At 36.3% G+C, this 17,766-nt stretch overlaps 2 pseudogenes; both read right to left on the bottom strand.

Moving 5' to 3' along the window:
* Window positions 1–2,993: 2,993 nt before the first annotated feature.
* LOC143601707 (alpha carbonic anhydrase 7-like) lies at window positions 2,994–9,673 on the bottom strand (annotated as a pseudogene).
* Window positions 9,674–12,716: 3,043 nt separating this feature from the next.
* LOC143601712 (high-affinity nitrate transporter 2.1-like) lies at window positions 12,717–15,481 on the bottom strand (annotated as a pseudogene).
* Between the last annotated feature and the right edge of the window lie 2,285 nt (window positions 15,482–17,766).

Genomic DNA, 17,766 nt, shown 5'->3' with positions numbered 1-17,766 from the left:
TAATATTCATTTAGAATCGATGATAAAACTATAATTGAAAATTGCAATATTATCATCAATATACTTGATAAAACTAGAAGTGTCGTTTGATGCAAGTTTTTGTAGGAGACCGTTTATAGAATAAAAATACACTTTTGTTAATGGAAATTACAATGCAAAAAGGAAATAAAGCTACAAATTACAATTCTTTTGAGAAGTAAAAAACTACAACGGTATGAAATAAAATACGAGAATATTGTAGAAACAGAAAAATACAGCTAAGGATTCTTGTTCTACATGGACCTCTTTAAAAAGATTGCAAGCTCCCAAAAGAATTTATCTATATCTAATTAGAATATAACAACTGAAGTAGTGTGTATTGTCAGAGAGGACATGAGCACCCAAATTCGAAACTCATAGAAAGGTGATGAAGAGAGGATTGCAGAAAGCTTTTGCATTTCTCTATAAGTTGCTGGGAGAACATTAAGCAATAGTCTTCTTGGTTTTATGATAAGGAGGCTAAAAATCTAGGTTCCCAATGGGCCAACTTTACCTAAAAACTTGAAAAAAAACAGACTGTTGATGACTTCATATTAGGTAATATTATGTATCAATATCTCATTTGAGAAAATGAGAAAAGGTCTGAAACTTTGAGGAAAGGTCAGAAATAAGAAAATGACATTTTAAAAAAATTTGATGGAGTTTTGATAGATAAAGACTCTGAAATAAAAGAAAAAAATATATTAAAAAAAGATGAAAAAAAGGACTTAAAGGAAGAAACAAGATCAATATCAGCTGGAACACAAGAACAATGAAAAGAGGATGATCAAATGATCAAAAAATCAAGAAGAAACAGCTGATGAAGAGAGAAAAGCGGTGAAATGAGAAAAAACACCCGGTTGAAATGAAGAGCAAGCCTAACAAGCATGCTCTGATACCATGTAATCGTATAAAACTATGACACAAAAATATAGGAGAAATAAAGCAAAGAGAGAATTTTATTATCCCATAATGAATTCTTACAATACAAGAAACAAGTAATCCTATATATATACAAACATACACGACACATATATTATGCGACTTACATATTAAGTGTATGACTTACATAATTCTTGTAGTGGGATGACAAATAGTTGTAACTGTTCATTTTAATTTTACAATACATTTCAATGGTATCATTTTAATCAATATATATTTAAAAAAATTAACTTAAAAAAGGTGTTAATTTTCAATATCATAATATATGATAACGGAAACTATGAAAGTGGAATGGTAAAACCAATGATATAATTCAAAGCATTTACCAACTTGTAAATTAAACATGCTATTGAATGATTATTTAATTGTTGTGGAACTATTTACTGAGAGAAATTTTATGTTTGAGTTTTCTTGTTCGGTAAACAAAGTTATATAGACAAAATTTTAAACAATTAAGATAGAAACGTTCAACGTACGTACTTGATAAACATAACCGAGTGATTCAAGTCGACACTTCCTTTGCTTGATGGGGTGGTTAGACGGTTTTTCTTAGGGTTTCCTTATGGGCGCTTTCATCTTCAAATCTCGGCTGATATTCTCGCTTTGAAATATGAACAACACCATTTTAAGGGGGATTCAAACTTGGGTAATGATGTTATGACTCTTTGAGAGAGACACCCTGCTACTGCGACAGACGCCATCAACAAAAAAAATGTCGACATTGACTTTTCTTGAATCTTGACTGTGTGTGATCAAGAGACGGTTGGTACTGGAAGAAGTCATTGAATTCCGTACTTTAACCGGGACTTCTCTGTTTGTTCAATATGTAAGATAACGGTAATATTAGATGTTTCTTGATTAAGGTTGACATACAATATAAAGATAAACTAGGATATAGCTCGTGTGATACACGGGTGGTTAAAAAAAATAAAACAAAAAAGTTAAATTCAATGATATACATAATAGCATATCTTGTGAATTTATACCAACTAAGAAAAATATAGAGCTAACATCAATTCATCATAGTTGAGTTGGTAAGTTACAGGCACCTTAAAAGCAAGGTAGTGAGTTTGATTCTCACCAACAACATTTTACAATTTATGACGTGAAAATTGTAAAAATGGAAACTTGTGTGTAAATTATAATTTTAGAAATTGTTGAGGTGTAATTCTATGTGAATAGCTTAGTTAAAGGACACATGAAAACCATGTTTTGCTTTAATAAAGTAGTTAGATATGACAAAGTTCTAAAGATCTAAGGTGAGCCTATGGGTTCACACTAATAATGTCTAATAAAAATATAGTCCAATACTCTCTCCGCAGTCAGAGGGAATGGAAACCGAAAGCTTAGATTAGAGAAAAAAACAAATATAAAACATAAAAACAAGAACAATAATGTCTAATAATAAGAGGGTCTTCTAGTGACATTTACGTGTCCATTTTTTTTGTAAAATTTTCATAAATAACTTTTTAATTTGAACTAACTATTTGGTTAGATAGAACTCCATCCAAAGTAGCATCGATAAAAAGGAAGGTTTGCTTGCCATCCACAGTATTTGATGTACGTGTTAGCCCATGATTTCGTTTGGATGGATCCATCAAACCTATGATGAATTTGTGTTTTGTACGCTTATTAATTTGCGCCCATAAATTGGTTTAAAAGAAATAAATTACTTGGAAAACATGTAGAGCTAATTATCTATCTAAATTAGTAACAAATGTCTTTAAATTCTTTAAAATGTATAATGAGCTAAACCCTAAAAGTGAGAAAATTTAAATTCACACAATAAGATGTAAAACTAATGTTAATGATTTTTCTCTTGGAATAAATCGGGCATGCTTTTCGTTTACTCTTTTAGCATAATCAAAAACTTTCCAAAATATATATGTAACAATATGAATCATTATTATTTATTTCTGTAATGTAAATAATCACTTAGTATACAAAATCATACAACACGGAATGAAAAAATAAAGAGAAACCAATTATTAATATTGAAAATACACAGTAATAAATATATAAATATGTGTGGATCATGTTGCAACGTGCAAATAAATCATGTGGAACCCTAATTTGCTTCATCGTCATCTGGCCTGTAAAGCTTCAACCAACGATTATTTAAGGCTTGAAGAGGTCTTGCGTTAGCATCTGCTTCCTGTTATATTAAACCACAAGCAAAAATTAACAGACAAGTTTTATATCAAAGCTATACGAACTACATATTATGATAGAACATATATGTAAAGCTCACATCATGCACTGCTTCACGGATTATATGTAATTGTTCTCGTGAAACCGTCCGCACCTGATAAATAATGAAATGGAACCATCTTTTAGTGATCAGATTCTTACACATGGTAAAGTCGATATGAAATATTATAAGAATAAGTAATTATTTTGATACCTTTCGAACAATGGTCCAAGTAACATTTTGGTCGCATGGTGGAGTAGTAAGTGAGCCAATATATCGATAGTATTTTCTACTCCCAATCTTTATTTGTTGAGGGTCTATTATTCCCACGCTTTTTTCCACGTCTCTTGTAGATGCCAATGCTTTTAAATATGGTTCCATCTGATCACAGATTTTGAAGAAAATACGAATAATTATGAGACTTATATAGAGAAATTGCAACTTTAGGTAATTGTAGTATTGGTGAAAGAAAATGATTACTAACTAGCATACCATTGTTAAAAATGAATCGGCGCGGCCAATTTTGTATTAAGATTCCAACAACGGCAACCTTTTGGTCTATACGTACTTAGATGAACTAAGTGTAGCTCGAGATTAAATCTAAGCATGTAAAAAATAATAGTCATTGAATTTTTGACAATTAATTATGATGAATTTTGGAGATGAATTCTAAGTTTGCACTAAATAATGTTTTGATACCTTCTGCCATTGATGGTGTGCTCAGTAGGTGTGTGTGTCACACCCCGACCATGATGGAAACGTCGGGGCGCAACCGATTGTTCATCGCACACGACACTATTAAGTGAAAATATTTAATCAACTCATTTAAATTCATAAAAACACAAAGAGTCACATAACTTGTTCATACAATAACCGAATTTAAATCATAGTATATAATATAATGTTCGTTTTGCTAATATCCTAATAGCCTCGATAACATTTTTTTTTCTTCAAGTCCTCGAGTCAACCTAAAGTCAAACTTGTAACATTGCACAAATAGATTTTGTCAACACAAAGGTTGGTGAGCAATTTCATAGTTTTTGAACAATAGATATATTATATGAATTTCCACAACTTGTATACAAAACAATAAATATTAGCAACAATTTAGATAAATGAAATCGTTAATAAGAATACATTAACGACACCTTTCTATAAGGGGATGCCAGATATACTCGGATTCATGAATCAATCATCCAAAAGCGGTAAACACATTAGCACTCAAGCATATAAGCATATAATCACCAAATCGAGCATTTATTTAAGTAAAGTATTCAATAAAGTTTGTGGTTTAAGACTCAAGTATAAATCATTTGGATTTGCATATATGCAAGTTTTGTGGCTATCTTTATTATATACTAATATGATTAAACTTATGAATTACTCATCAACCTTTGTGTTGACAAACTTTATTTTATGAAATGTTGCAGGTTTGCATCTTGGTTGATTTATGATTGTGAAGAAAACGACATCAAAGACCTTAGGATATTAGTAAAAATGAACAATATCAAATTTGTCATATTTCGTGATATCTTGTTTATGGTTATTTTATGGATTATTGTTATGTGACATTTTCGATGTTGTGAAATGAAATGAGTTTATTAAATACTGTCACTTTAATTAGTGTCTTGTGCTTATGGACAATCGTTACACCTTAGCATGTTCCGCCGCCTTTGGTCGAGGTGTGAAAGAAACGGAAGTTATATTTTTGAATATAGACTATGTTTTATTTAACTTATAAAGGCAAATAAATTATTTGTTTCCAAAACGATTGGTGTGAAGTTTCTTCTAGTCTTTGTAGCCAAGGTTTGAAGTGTGGACACACTAAGAAACTTTTCAATTAGCGACCACAAGACATATATTTGTAATTATTTATATATGACTTTAGTTTAAATAAGATCATATTTTGTTTAACGGAAAAAATGAGATCATACGTAGTTCCATGACATCTATAGAACCTTGCAGAATTTAAACTCCTTTACGATTACAGGGAGACACTATATCACTAAACCAAAGGTGCCGGATTACTTAAAATTTAATTATTGATCGGTTTAACAAGTTTCTTATTTTTAGACAGACAATTAATTTTACTTTAACTTTAATTCTATATAAGAAAGATCAACTATTTTATTATAACTTTAATTCTACAAGAAGAAATTGCCTATTTCTCATTTACAATTATTATTATTATTGAATATGGCTTTTTTCTTTCTACATGTTAAACGACAAATGTTACACTCCTAATTTACTTTACACCAACAACATACTCTCTTGCGCACGATTAAATCTAGGACCTCCCCTATGTACTTTTATCAAGTAGGCTAGCCCCATGTTATTTTAATATCATTTTAATATAGCTTATTGACTTCAAAATATATGCATTTGAATTGTATAAATCATTATCAAATATTGATTAGGTTTTCCAGAAAACATAGTCAAATTAATGGTACTCCTTATCTATTTGTGGAAAACGCACTCTTGTACTACGTTTATGAATTGTGATTGTCGAAACACGAAACGAATCTAACCTGATCCATGACGATGCTCCACGGATTTTCGAGATGAACGAACCACGTCTTGATCTTCTTCTTCCTCGGCTGCGCCGGAGACCTGCAATGCCGTGACCTGCAACAGTGAGACCTGCGATGGTTTCGGGGGTGTGGAGGCGACTGCTAAGATATCCTGAGGATTTCTTGTTCACAGACACAAAAAGTGGTGGTGGCTCTTACTGAGCATGACCCATGATAAGGAGGTGGAGACCTCCTTATATAGAGTCTCATGGCCACCATCATGGTACCCTAATGGGCCTAGCCCAGTTAGGGTTACCTCCACAAAACCCCCTCGGCCCAATAACATCGTATTAGTCCATGTAACGAAATAAGCCAAACATAATAGATTTAGGGTCGTAGAACCGGGTTTTAGTACCATACCCAGCTTGCGCGCGAGGCGACTTATGAGCTGTGAATAATAAAGCCAGCGCGTGAGGCGACTTACGGGCTGCTTTATGTCACGCGCCACGTGCAGATGTTGCATGCACGTGCACGTAGACTTTGGTTTTGTGTTATGCGCCACGCGCAGATGTTTGCGTGCGCGTGCGTGTAGACTGACATGTGCGAGCATGTGATGCGTAAGCATGTGCAATATGCGTGAGCATATGCGATGCGTGAACATATGGTATGAGGATTCCCAACCCCTAAGTTTGGCGTGTAGCCATATGGGATCTTAGGAGGATTCCCAACCTTGCAGTTTGGCGCGTAGCCATATGGGATATTAGGAGGATTCCCAACCTTGAAGTTTGGCGCGTAGCCATATGGGATATTAGGAGGATTCCCAACCTTGAAGTTTGGCGCGTAGCCATATGGGATATTAGGAGGATTCCCAACCTTGGCGCGTAGCCATATGGGATATTAGGAGGATTCCCAACCTTGAAGTTTGGCGCGTAGCCATATGGGATATTAGGAGGATTCCCAACCTTGGCGCGTAGCCATATGGGATATTAAGAGGATTCCCAACCTTGAAGTTTGGCGCGTAGCCATATGGGATATTAGGAGGATTCCCAACCTTGAAGTTTGGCGCGTAGCCATATGGGATATTAGGAGGATTCCCAACCTTGGCGCGTAGCCATATGGGATATTAGGAGGATTCCCAACCTTGAAGTTTGGCGCGTAGCCATATGGGATATTAGGATTCCCAACCTTGAAGTTTGGCGCGTAGCCATATGGGATATTAGGAGGATTCCCAACCTTGGAGTTTTGGCGCGTAGCCTGATGCGCGCATGCACGGCGATAGAGTGGTGACTCGCAAGTGCGTGTGCATGGCGGAGGTCTCTTGCGCAAAACCCAGATGGTGGCTTCCGCGGCGGCGCATGCACGGCTGAGGAGTGAGAACCCCCGGGCGTGCGTACATGGCGGCGGAAGTCTAGTAACTTCTGGATCTGCAATTTAAGAGTCAGATCTGCAACTTTAGACCTAAAATCCAGGTCTGTAATCTAGACCTAGATCTGTAAATCAGATCTGGACAGATCTGAAGCCCGGAGCAGATTTAAAACCATCACAGATTCGGAGATCCTGAATCTGTGATTCACAGATTCGGAGATCTGATCATTCGAATCACGGATTTTCCTTCTTGCCCAGATCTGGAAATCTCTTTTTAGATCTATGGATCATTTTGAGCTTTAAATAGAACGAGCTTTGAAGCCTTTTTCTGTAAACTTCCAGATCTGCGTTTTTCTTGGGAGAGATCTGACAGCCGAGATGAAGATCGAAGGGCAGTTCGTTGCCGTCCCACGGATGGCGCCAATGTCGAAACACGAAACGAATCTAACCTGATCCATGACGATGCTCCACGGATTTTCGAGATGAACGAACCACGTCTTGATCTTCTTCTTCCTCGGCTGCGCCGGAGACCTGCAATGCCGTGACCTGCAACAGTGAGACCTGCGATGGTTTCGGGGGTGTGGAGGCGACTGCTAAGATATCCTGAGGATTTCTTGTTCACAGACACAAAAAGTGGTGGTGGCTCTTACTGAGCATGACCCATGATAAGGAGGTGGAGACCTCCTTATATAGAGTCTCATGGCCACCATCATGGTACCCTAATGGGCCTAGCCCAGTTAGGGTTACCTCCACAAAACCCCCTCGGCCCAATAACATCGTATTAGTCCATGTAACGAAATAAGCCAAACATAATAGATTTAGGGTCGTAGAACCGGGTTTTAGTACCATACCCCTACACCTGATTTATGCGTTTCATTTCTCAATTAGGTCTCAGTTACTGAAATTTGTTATATTCATCATTGTGTTTTAGGAGACATTCTTGAGCGTGATTCTTTTTAATCTTATTTGCAAACAAAGATTCTTTGTATGTGGTTTTCATGACGAAAGCGACTCACAAACTAAAATAACAACATCAAAGCACTTGGTAATTGCAAAGGCTTCGATCCATTTATGTGTGTGAAACTGTTTGATTCTTTCTTTCTTCTTATTTTCCTTATATGTTGCTGATGCAAAGGCTTTGATCCATTTGCATCAGGTTGCTACTGGAGACAGGGCCAATGATTTGGTTTTGGATATGTGCAAATTATGGGTAATCAATGATTGTAGAGTCCTTTTTTTATGTGAGTAATGGTAACTCATAGATTAAATATGCTTAACATGTGAACTTGGAAGTGCTTCAGAGTTAGGTATTCTCATTAAAATAGTATATGTGATGGGAATGAGCTACGACGGAAACGCAATATATGTATTCTCAAAGGGGGTGAACGGAAAATAATACAAGTGGCTAAAGTGTAATATATTAGTAGTATAAGTAATAGATGATAAGGCTTGTTAGGGTTAGGATTAAGTTTGTTTAGATCTTTAAGGCTCCTGCGTGATGCATGGAGAGTGGGCATAGCCCTGGAATATCTTGTAACTTCCTCTTTACGTTTCAGTAATACAATCGTTCGTCTATATTGTTCCTATTTTCTTCCCTAAATCCAACTCATATCGATTCCTAACATTGGTCCGACCTGCCCTAGATCTTCCGTTTGTTTTTCACCATGGAAACTCGTTCAGTTGCTCGTATTGATGCCCAGATCAAGCAATTACAAACTCATCTAACGGAAATCAAATCTACCCTGAAGTTATTGGATGAGGATCGGGCTGAATCAGTGGAGTTTCGAAAGGTGTTTCTCGCTTGGATAATTCATCAGGAGAAGAGGACCGATGATGGTTCATTGGGATCTGGGTTCAACAATCTGTCTTCCGATTCAAAAATTGACCGAGTGCTGGATCCTTCCTCTAGTTCTCTTCCTGATTATCGGTAATTGCTAGCTCAAGTGAAGGCTAAAATTTCCAGATCTGATGAGAACTGCCTTGGCCATGGCCGTTTGATGTCGCATGGTGATAATGGAGTCATGCCGGAGAAGAAGCACGTAGACGGTTCGTTGGGATCGGGGTTTTCCGGTGAGGATTTCTCTGGTGTTTCCAGACCTGGTATGAAATCGGATTTGTTTAAAACTGAGGACGGATCTATTTCACATCATGATTCGAACGTGGCTATTTCCAACCTACTACTCCGTTTTCTGGTTTCACCAAATTTGAAAATCGGATCAATATTCCCCAATCAGATGTGTTCAAGCCCTGCCCCTCACTGAACCCTAATGCACCGTTAACTTCACTTGGCATTTCAGATGTTGATCCAATTGTTGTCCTTACAACGGTGCCTCTTTTTACTCCTGAGCTCAGCTTCATACTTCCTTCAGAAACCCCTGTTCTTTCCACACAATTGTCATAAGAAAATAAGGATTTCGATTCAGCGCATGTCACTATCAATTGGGGCGCCTCTTTTCCCACATAACCTATTCAAGATCCACTCACAACTCAGATTCAGATATTCGGTTTTGATCCTGGTCCAAATTTTATTAGCACACCTTATTTTAGTCACATTATTCGCATCTGTCACCGTGTTTGTGCGGTTTTGCCGGAGTTTGGTCTTTCGGTTTTGGGCCATACACTTGTTTTTACTCGGATTCTGCACCATTTTGACCAACCTGCGGTGCTTTAGTTTCGTGTTACACACAGCCATAACTTGAAGGGGCTGACAATGTAATGTGGTACTTTTGGAATTAACACCTTCCATGTTTACACTGGGCGCTCGTTATCTGTTTTACAATTTGTTCATGGAGAAGTTCGAGTGGAGTCGATTATGGTTCATTTCTCCAACATTCAAGGTTCTACGAATATGCAAGCTGTCAAGAATCGTCGAGATGTGCAATTTTCGGTGGGAGAATGGGTTTATTTGAAGTTCAAACTGCACCACCAAATCTCTGTTGCAAGTCGTATTAATCAAAAGTCAGCTGCTACATTTTTTGGTCCATTTCAGATTGAGAAATTGAGACCGATAGCCTTTGTTGGTACTTTCTTTCCTACAAACCTATCGGGTATTCATTGGGGGTACAAAACCGCAAGTCCTGTTGTTGAGTTAATTGTTGGATCATATCATTTGTGGGTGGTGCATGGGCAGGGTCGACCACCAGACAACGCAGCTGATCCAGTCTTGAGGACAAGACTGTTTTGAAGGGGAGAGTAGTGATGGGAATGAGCTATGACGGAAACGCAATATATGTATTCTCAAAGGGGGTGAACGGAAAATAATACAAGTGGCTAAAGTGTAATATATTGGTAGTATAAGTAATAGATGATAAGGCTTGTTAGGGTTATGATTAAGTTTGTTTAGATCTTTAAGGCTCCTGCGTGATGCATAGAGAGAGGGCATAGCCCTGGAATATCTTGTAACTTCCTCTTTACGTTTCAGTAATACAATCGTTCGTCTATATTGTTCCTATTTTCTTCCCTAAATCCAATCTATCACAATCAACTCATATCGATTCCTAACAATATGGAACTATAAATTCTTATGCTTCAGTGAATGAATACACTTTGATTTGATATAAGTAATGTGAAATATGTTTTTCTTTCTTGCAGCCTGCTGATTATAAGCCCCCATTCTTCAGAGGCGGCACAAATGAAGAAGCTCAAAATCAGTGGACAAAAATCTTTAAAAATGGAAGTTGGGAATGTCAACAACAAGCATTTTGTATTATATCTGAAGGTAAGAAATTTTTATCAAAATAAAAAGCAATACTTTATGGTTCAATTAATAAATTAATTTGTAATATTCTTGATCATTGCAGGTTAAAAGTTTTCTTGATCCTTGTGAGGATGATAATGTGAGTTTGGGAGCTGATTCATTGAATCAAGTGATCAAGAAAATGTGGACATCACTCATGTTCTCTCAAATTTCTTTGATATCTCATTGATAATTTTTTGATTTAGTTACAAAATAGCAACTATCATTATAAAGCTGAGCAAACCAAACTTCCATAATTGAAAATGATTTCATATGTTTTTATTGGATATTCATATATTATGGACAATCTTGTAATCGAAGGCATTCTAATAGTAATAACAGGAGATTAAACTTTCAACCTCAGGAGGCCAAGGGTCATCTATTCTACTTATATCACTTTATTTTTAATACCCTTTTGACCGATTGTCTTAATGAACCAAATCTATTTTTTTATTACTTTTATTACAGAATTTGGAGTATGAATTCAATACCGTGAAGGAGGAAAACGAACCCATTAAGAAGAGTTCACCTACCAGTGGTGAAGTTCAGATGTACATGAAAGTAAAGCTCTTTTTCAACATCTATCTTCAGTTGACTTTTCTTTTCAGAGGTAGTTGCCTCTCTTATACCTTTGATCACCATATGCCTCTCTTATATTCTTTTAACCGATTATCAGTCTCAATTATTAAGAATGCAATATCAATTTTTCAATAATGCCATTAATACAAAGCCCATTTACGCGCGGGCACTTTATCAGCTCTTCCAATGAACTGTATTACTATTTCTAAGCAAACTTGGTGGTGAAGCCAACCAGACTAGTGCGCAAGTTAATGGACAAGCTGACCAAATAAGGTTATCTTGAAATTCTTCTTACCTTTAGTAATCATTTAGGAAATTAAATACCAGTGCATATGAAAATTAGCAACCCGTGTTGATGTAGCTGAAGCATGGACAGTGGGCAATTAGTGAGGTCGGTGGTACGGGGAGAAAGCCATGACGCCAAAAGTGTACAAGGTGAGAAAGACAAGAAACACTGCATGGACGTACCTCGGGTAATACATAAATTTGTACAATTTACCTGTGAATTGTCTGAATATAAATTAATTTTTGGAGATTTATGGAACGCATACAGTTTGGGAACGTCGCTGCTATGCAGGGTCCAAAGCCATGTAGCCATGCTTTTAAGCTCAACGATAAGGTCAGGCGGCCACTACTTAAAGTTGCACTAACTGCTCGTATATTGTATATTTTTGTTGCAAATGCATATTGATTATTGCATATTGTATATTTTTAATTTTTTGTAGATGTGATATATGTGATGATAAGCAGACTATGTGCAGCTTTTGGTGTTTGATGATATAGAGCTCCCAACTTACTAAATAAAGAACACTGAGTTATGTGAAACAAATGGAAGAAACTGGATGAAGGTTCAGTTGATGAAAAGCTAAACCTAGCTTTGTGTTTCTTTTAATGAAGTTGGCCAATTTTCTTATACATAAGTGAAACAAACTATGCGTTTATCTTAAACAAATTTCTTTTTTCGTTTAAAGTGCAAAAAAAGATAGTTTGCCATTATTACATGAAACTACCCGTCCACCGGATGGGTATAAAACTAGTTAATCATTACCAGCGAGTTAGATATAATTTTAGACAAAAAGTATACCATTAATAGTGTTGATGATGTACAAATACATATGAAACACTATAATTTTATTGCAAATCGTTTGAAAAACAATAAAGTTTTTCGGAGCAAAGACTCACAAACAGACACTAATTTGTCAATACACATTTGTTTTGGAATAAGACTTAGAAATAGCAACTTACCCCTTGATTATTTGGACACCTTATTGCTAGACCAAGCATGTTTGTTTGTGAAAAATTTGAAACTATGTTTGCTTACGTTGTTATTGTAAATAACCACGTTTAAGTAAAGAACATATGAAATTGTATGAAATCAAACATGATTGGGAGTGTTCTCCGGCGTTGTTGTAGCCGATGCCACCCTCCCACCACGCTCTGATCGACTATTCTCGGCGAACTTAAGACTTGCTTGATGCATGCCTTTTTGCTTTTCCTCTTCATTCCACTCGGAAACATAGTAATACTCTTCAGTACCTTTGACGATGTCTCGACTGGGAGGAAAAAACATGCTGCCCCATTGTGGGAAGTGAACAAAACTAACTGGAATTGTAACCAACATGATCATGATACCCATGTATGTTAACCCCTTTTCCGTTGAGAAAGACGCGTTCGCAAAGAATATTAATTGGGTTAGCCCAGATCCAAAGTTCCCCCCAGCCCCGGTCATTCCTGATATGATACCAAGCGATCGTCGAAAGATGAATGGAATGATGCCAAATGTGGCACCACATGCGGCTTGTGCTCCAATGGAGAAGAGCATCATAAAGGTGATGGCTAATGGTAACGAGTTCACTAAGCCAAGGCATAGGCAGCACAAACCGCCAAAAGTTTGAAGAAGCCATAGGTTCCAGAGGCGACCTCGCATTCCAAATCGTGTCGCCATGTAATCGGATGTGAAACCTCCGAAGGGACGAGCTAGGAGATTCGCCATTCCGAAGCAGGCCGCAATGATTCCCGCAAGATGAAGCTTTAGGTCAAATCTATAGTTATAAGCAATATAAAACAAAAGTTAGCTCTTTTACTCACAATTTCTTTTTTATCAAACAACTAAATATTGTACTCAGCGTTTGTGGAATTCTTGACATTCTATTTCACATCTTAACAACCTTACCAACCTACTAAAATGAGAATAACCTTTTAGATAGGCTTTTAGAGGCAACTATTATTAATTTTTGGAAGAAATTCAGTATAACCAAAATTTTTCAAATCTTTTTCATTCACCACATTCGAACCTTTTTTAAAAAGTCGCGTAAAACTTTCTTTAGTTTCTAGGTTTAGTTATTGAATTCACAATTGATCCGAATTTAGTATTCGCAGTTTATAATGATTTTATTATATATTTGTCAGTTGTTACAAATTACAATCATTGTTAGTCATTACAAATAAAGTTGATACATTTTTGGTCCGTATATAAGGTATTACTTTTTTAGTTTAATATAAAGCATTCAACCAACTAATTGAAATTACTTATTTATCGCACAAATTTAAACTTCCATCATTTAGACCTGGTAAAAATCACTTAAGAGGGTAGTATTTAATGAAGTATTAGAACCAAATAAACTTAGCAGTCTCCACCATTGTTTTTATACTCATGAAAAAATTTATCACATCTACGGCCGGTGATATGGTAAAGTTTAAGTGGTTGGACAGAAAATGGAGTTATTAATGAATAGAAACAAATACTATACCTATCAAAGAAGTATTCAGCGATCACGTTATCAATTGTTAGCTCAACACCCATGGAGTAACCATATAGAAGAACGAAGATCCATGTCCGATAGTTTGTCACAGCATACCATAAAACCTAAATAAAAGAAAAAACATGTAAAATTTTAAAGCAAATATGATATGATATGCATACCATAAAACCTAAATAAAAGAAAAAACATGTAAAATTTTAAAACAAATATGATATGATATGGGACGTGTATAAGAAAAAAAGTTTACCTTGCCGAATTTATCTGGCAACATCACCTTTCTTCTGAAGGGCACCAAGGTTACCATCAGGCAAATCTTGGCCAAGAGTCAACACCAATAATCACATTAAACCACCCTGGTACGAAAAATGCGATCCTCCACGCAGTGAATGGTGTCGCTCCAGCCTTCTTGATGATCTCGAACAACACCGGCATAAGGAGTTGCGTGGCACCTCCCCCCATGTTCCCCCAACCCGCGGCTGTCCCGTTCACCAACCCGATAATCTTGCTATTAAATATGGTACTCATCCAGTACTGGCACGACACAAACGTAGCTAAAGAGAACCCGATCATGAATCGGACCGCTATATACCCACTAGCATCGTTTACAAACGACATGCAAAACACAGTTGGGGCCGACAACATGATGAGGAAGGCGCAGCCGTAGCGAGGCCCCAACAAGTCACAAACCGCACCCATGGCCAGCCTGGAGAAAATACTACCCGAAACAGAAGCCACACCCGCATTCCCTATGTCAGCTTTGGTGAGATCTAGGTTGTCACGGATAATGGGGACAAGTGGAGCGGCCGCGAAGGTAGAAATGAAGGTGGTGAAGAAAGATATCCAGGAGAGGTGGAATGTTCTCATGTGTGGGTTTGCAAATGAGAAGAGTTTGAACACAGTTGCTTTGTGTTCGGAATCAACAGGTAGATCGAATTTCGCAAGTGCGATCGGTGTGCACCATTGGAGAGGCCACCGAGAAGGCCATCACTGCTTCTCTGCCAGTGACTCCATGCATGGAGCTTCCTGGAGAACCTTCAATCGCAGGCATTGTTGTTACTCTAATTAATATGCCTTTGGTTTGATTTATTGTTTTTGTTGTTTGATGATATGTTTGTGTGATCAGAAATATATTTGGTGTTTATATAGTCTTAGTTTAGATATTTAATAGTACAAGTTGAGGGGATGATGAAAGGGTTTTAGAATTTAAAATATATATACAAGGGTTGACAAATGAAAGGGTTAAAATGTGATAGCTAGTGGACATTCCCAAAAGGTTGTAGATGCGTTTTTTTTAAGGAATCCAGTTTGCCGCATACGATGGATAGGAATAGTATTTGGCCTTATCGGATATTCCCAAAGATCTTTACCGCAAATATTCAAGATGTGTTAATAACAGTTGAAGATAAGATACGATACTAGCTAGATGACTACTAATTTCTGGTACAGCTATATGTGCTTAAGCAACTAAATTTCGGCCAACAATTACACTAGAGGCAAGCCAACACCATAAGAGATTTTTAATCATCACCTTGCTCTTATCTACCAACTAATATCTTGATGACTAGTTTTGCATCTCATAAACAAATGGCACATATGCAAGTTTTGTAGTTAGTAAACACTTTTAGTATAAAGTATTTTGATAATACTCTCTAAATTTTTATGTGTATGCTTTTTATTTTTTGGTGTTTTTTTTTAATTTTAATGTATTCTTCTGTTTAGTTAATTTAATGAAATTTTTATTTGTTTAATTTTATGAGTTTTTATTTGTTTAATTTAATAAAAAGAAAATAAATAAAGATGACATGACGATGCGATGGAGCTACAAAACCATTACACCCTAAAACAAAAATTGTTGATTTATTGATTAGGTGTCACATATCAGATATTCCCCTCAATTTATTATCCGTCACTACACATAGCTTAACAAGGGTAAAACTGCCGTATTAAGATAGATACATCAGTAAAAAGAAAATAAATTGTTAGAAATCCATCTCCGACATATCCTATTCATGCAACCTTGGAAATATTATCAATCTTGCCTTCTTCACGATATAACTCTATTAAAATATTTGAGTTTTATAAGGGTTGACTTTTTCAGTTTCGGAACATGTACCATATCATAAGACCTTATCACCTATCAACTATGATGAGTAAGCTCCTATCAAAAAAGTTGATAACAATGTCAATTATGCAATTGTCAAACTTGCCTCTAAAAAAGGTATTGAACTTGGTACATTGCTTTTTATTAAGAAAATTAACTAGCTATTCTCTATTGACCTTATTTTTACAAGTAAATGGCTCTAACGTGGATGTTTTAAAATGGGAAATATTTTAATCACTAATGTTAAAACTATATAATATTTTGTTAACCAAAATATAAAAGCATTACATCATTCAAAAAGAAATGCACCAATCTAAGTCAATGCTAAACAAACGTCCAACTATTACATACCTACATTATCAAGATAATAATCAATTTGGTAAATTTATTTTGTTTTTTAAACGCAATTGGCTGAAATTCAAATTCAATACGCCACATAATTAATTTGATGGGTTGGTTTGAAAATCCCTAAATGTGATGAATTTGAGATGGATAAAGAAGGGATTGAGCGGGCGATGGAAGCAACAGCCACGGGATAGGTTTTGAAAGAGTAAGACTTGTCAATTAATTTTGCCCTGAAATCTTTAGGAATGAATTGTAGATAAGGCTGGAACCAGTAGCAAACATGCTTTAGCACAGTAAGTAAATTAATAATATTAACAATAATAAAAAAATCAGCAATAACAAATTGAAAAGGAACCTATAGCAAACATGCTTTAGGTGGGTGAAGGAGACAGTGGGGGCTTGTAGCTTCGGTTGTCTCGAGAGCCGTTAACGGGAGGATGTTGGCTGCCACAACGGTTAGCGGCAAGGTTTCTGCCTAACGACTTTTCGATAATGACAGGGTATAGATCTGTGAAGTAGTTTCTTTATGATTGAAGATTCAATAGAGAGAGGAGAAAGTTTTTAAAATTTGAATTTTCATGTTGCAACCTACTAACCTAGATAATATCAAAAGCTGAAAGATTCTTCAAAAAGCTTCAGGAGGGAGCTTCACGTATAGAATGAGCTGTGGCCGTTTCTTTGCTTGACACGGTAGGTGAAAGTCTCCAAGATTGATTATGCTCAAAATAATTACAATAATAAATAGGCTAAACATCTCCTATGAATATGGACATATAATCAGTCCCAAAATAACATGACACTATCTAAAAATACAAACAATCATTGATAACAAATCCCGTGAATTATGGTTGACTATTACCCCCCGTCAATCGAACAGGTGGGGGACCAACGCGAAGCATAGAACGAAATCGTTCAAAGAGGGGTCTTGGAAGGCTCTTAGTGAAAATATCTGCCACCTGGAGATTGGATGGAACGAACTTAGTGTAAAGACGACTAGAACAGACTAATTCACGAACAAAGTGATAGTCAATGTCGATATGCTTAGCCCGTTTATGAGAGACTGGATTTTGACTTAGGAAGATGGCACTTTTGTTGTCGCATAGTAGGGTCGGTCGGTCCGGTGGCAAAGCATGAAGTTCACGAAGAAGATGTGTGAGCCATATAATCTTAACTGCAGTATTTGCCATAGCACGATACTCAGATTCGCAACTTGATCT

Source organism: Bidens hawaiensis, unplaced genomic scaffold (genome assembly GCF_021521415.1).
Source record: "Bidens hawaiensis isolate Kalapana, Puna unplaced genomic scaffold, B.hawaiensis_p1.1 tig00056991_1, whole genome shotgun sequence".
NCBI classification, from domain to species: domain Eukaryota; kingdom Viridiplantae; phylum Streptophyta; class Magnoliopsida; order Asterales; family Asteraceae; genus Bidens; species Bidens hawaiensis.
The sequence above is the reverse complement of the archived record's forward strand: the minus strand, read 5'-3'. Positions and strand labels throughout refer to the sequence as shown.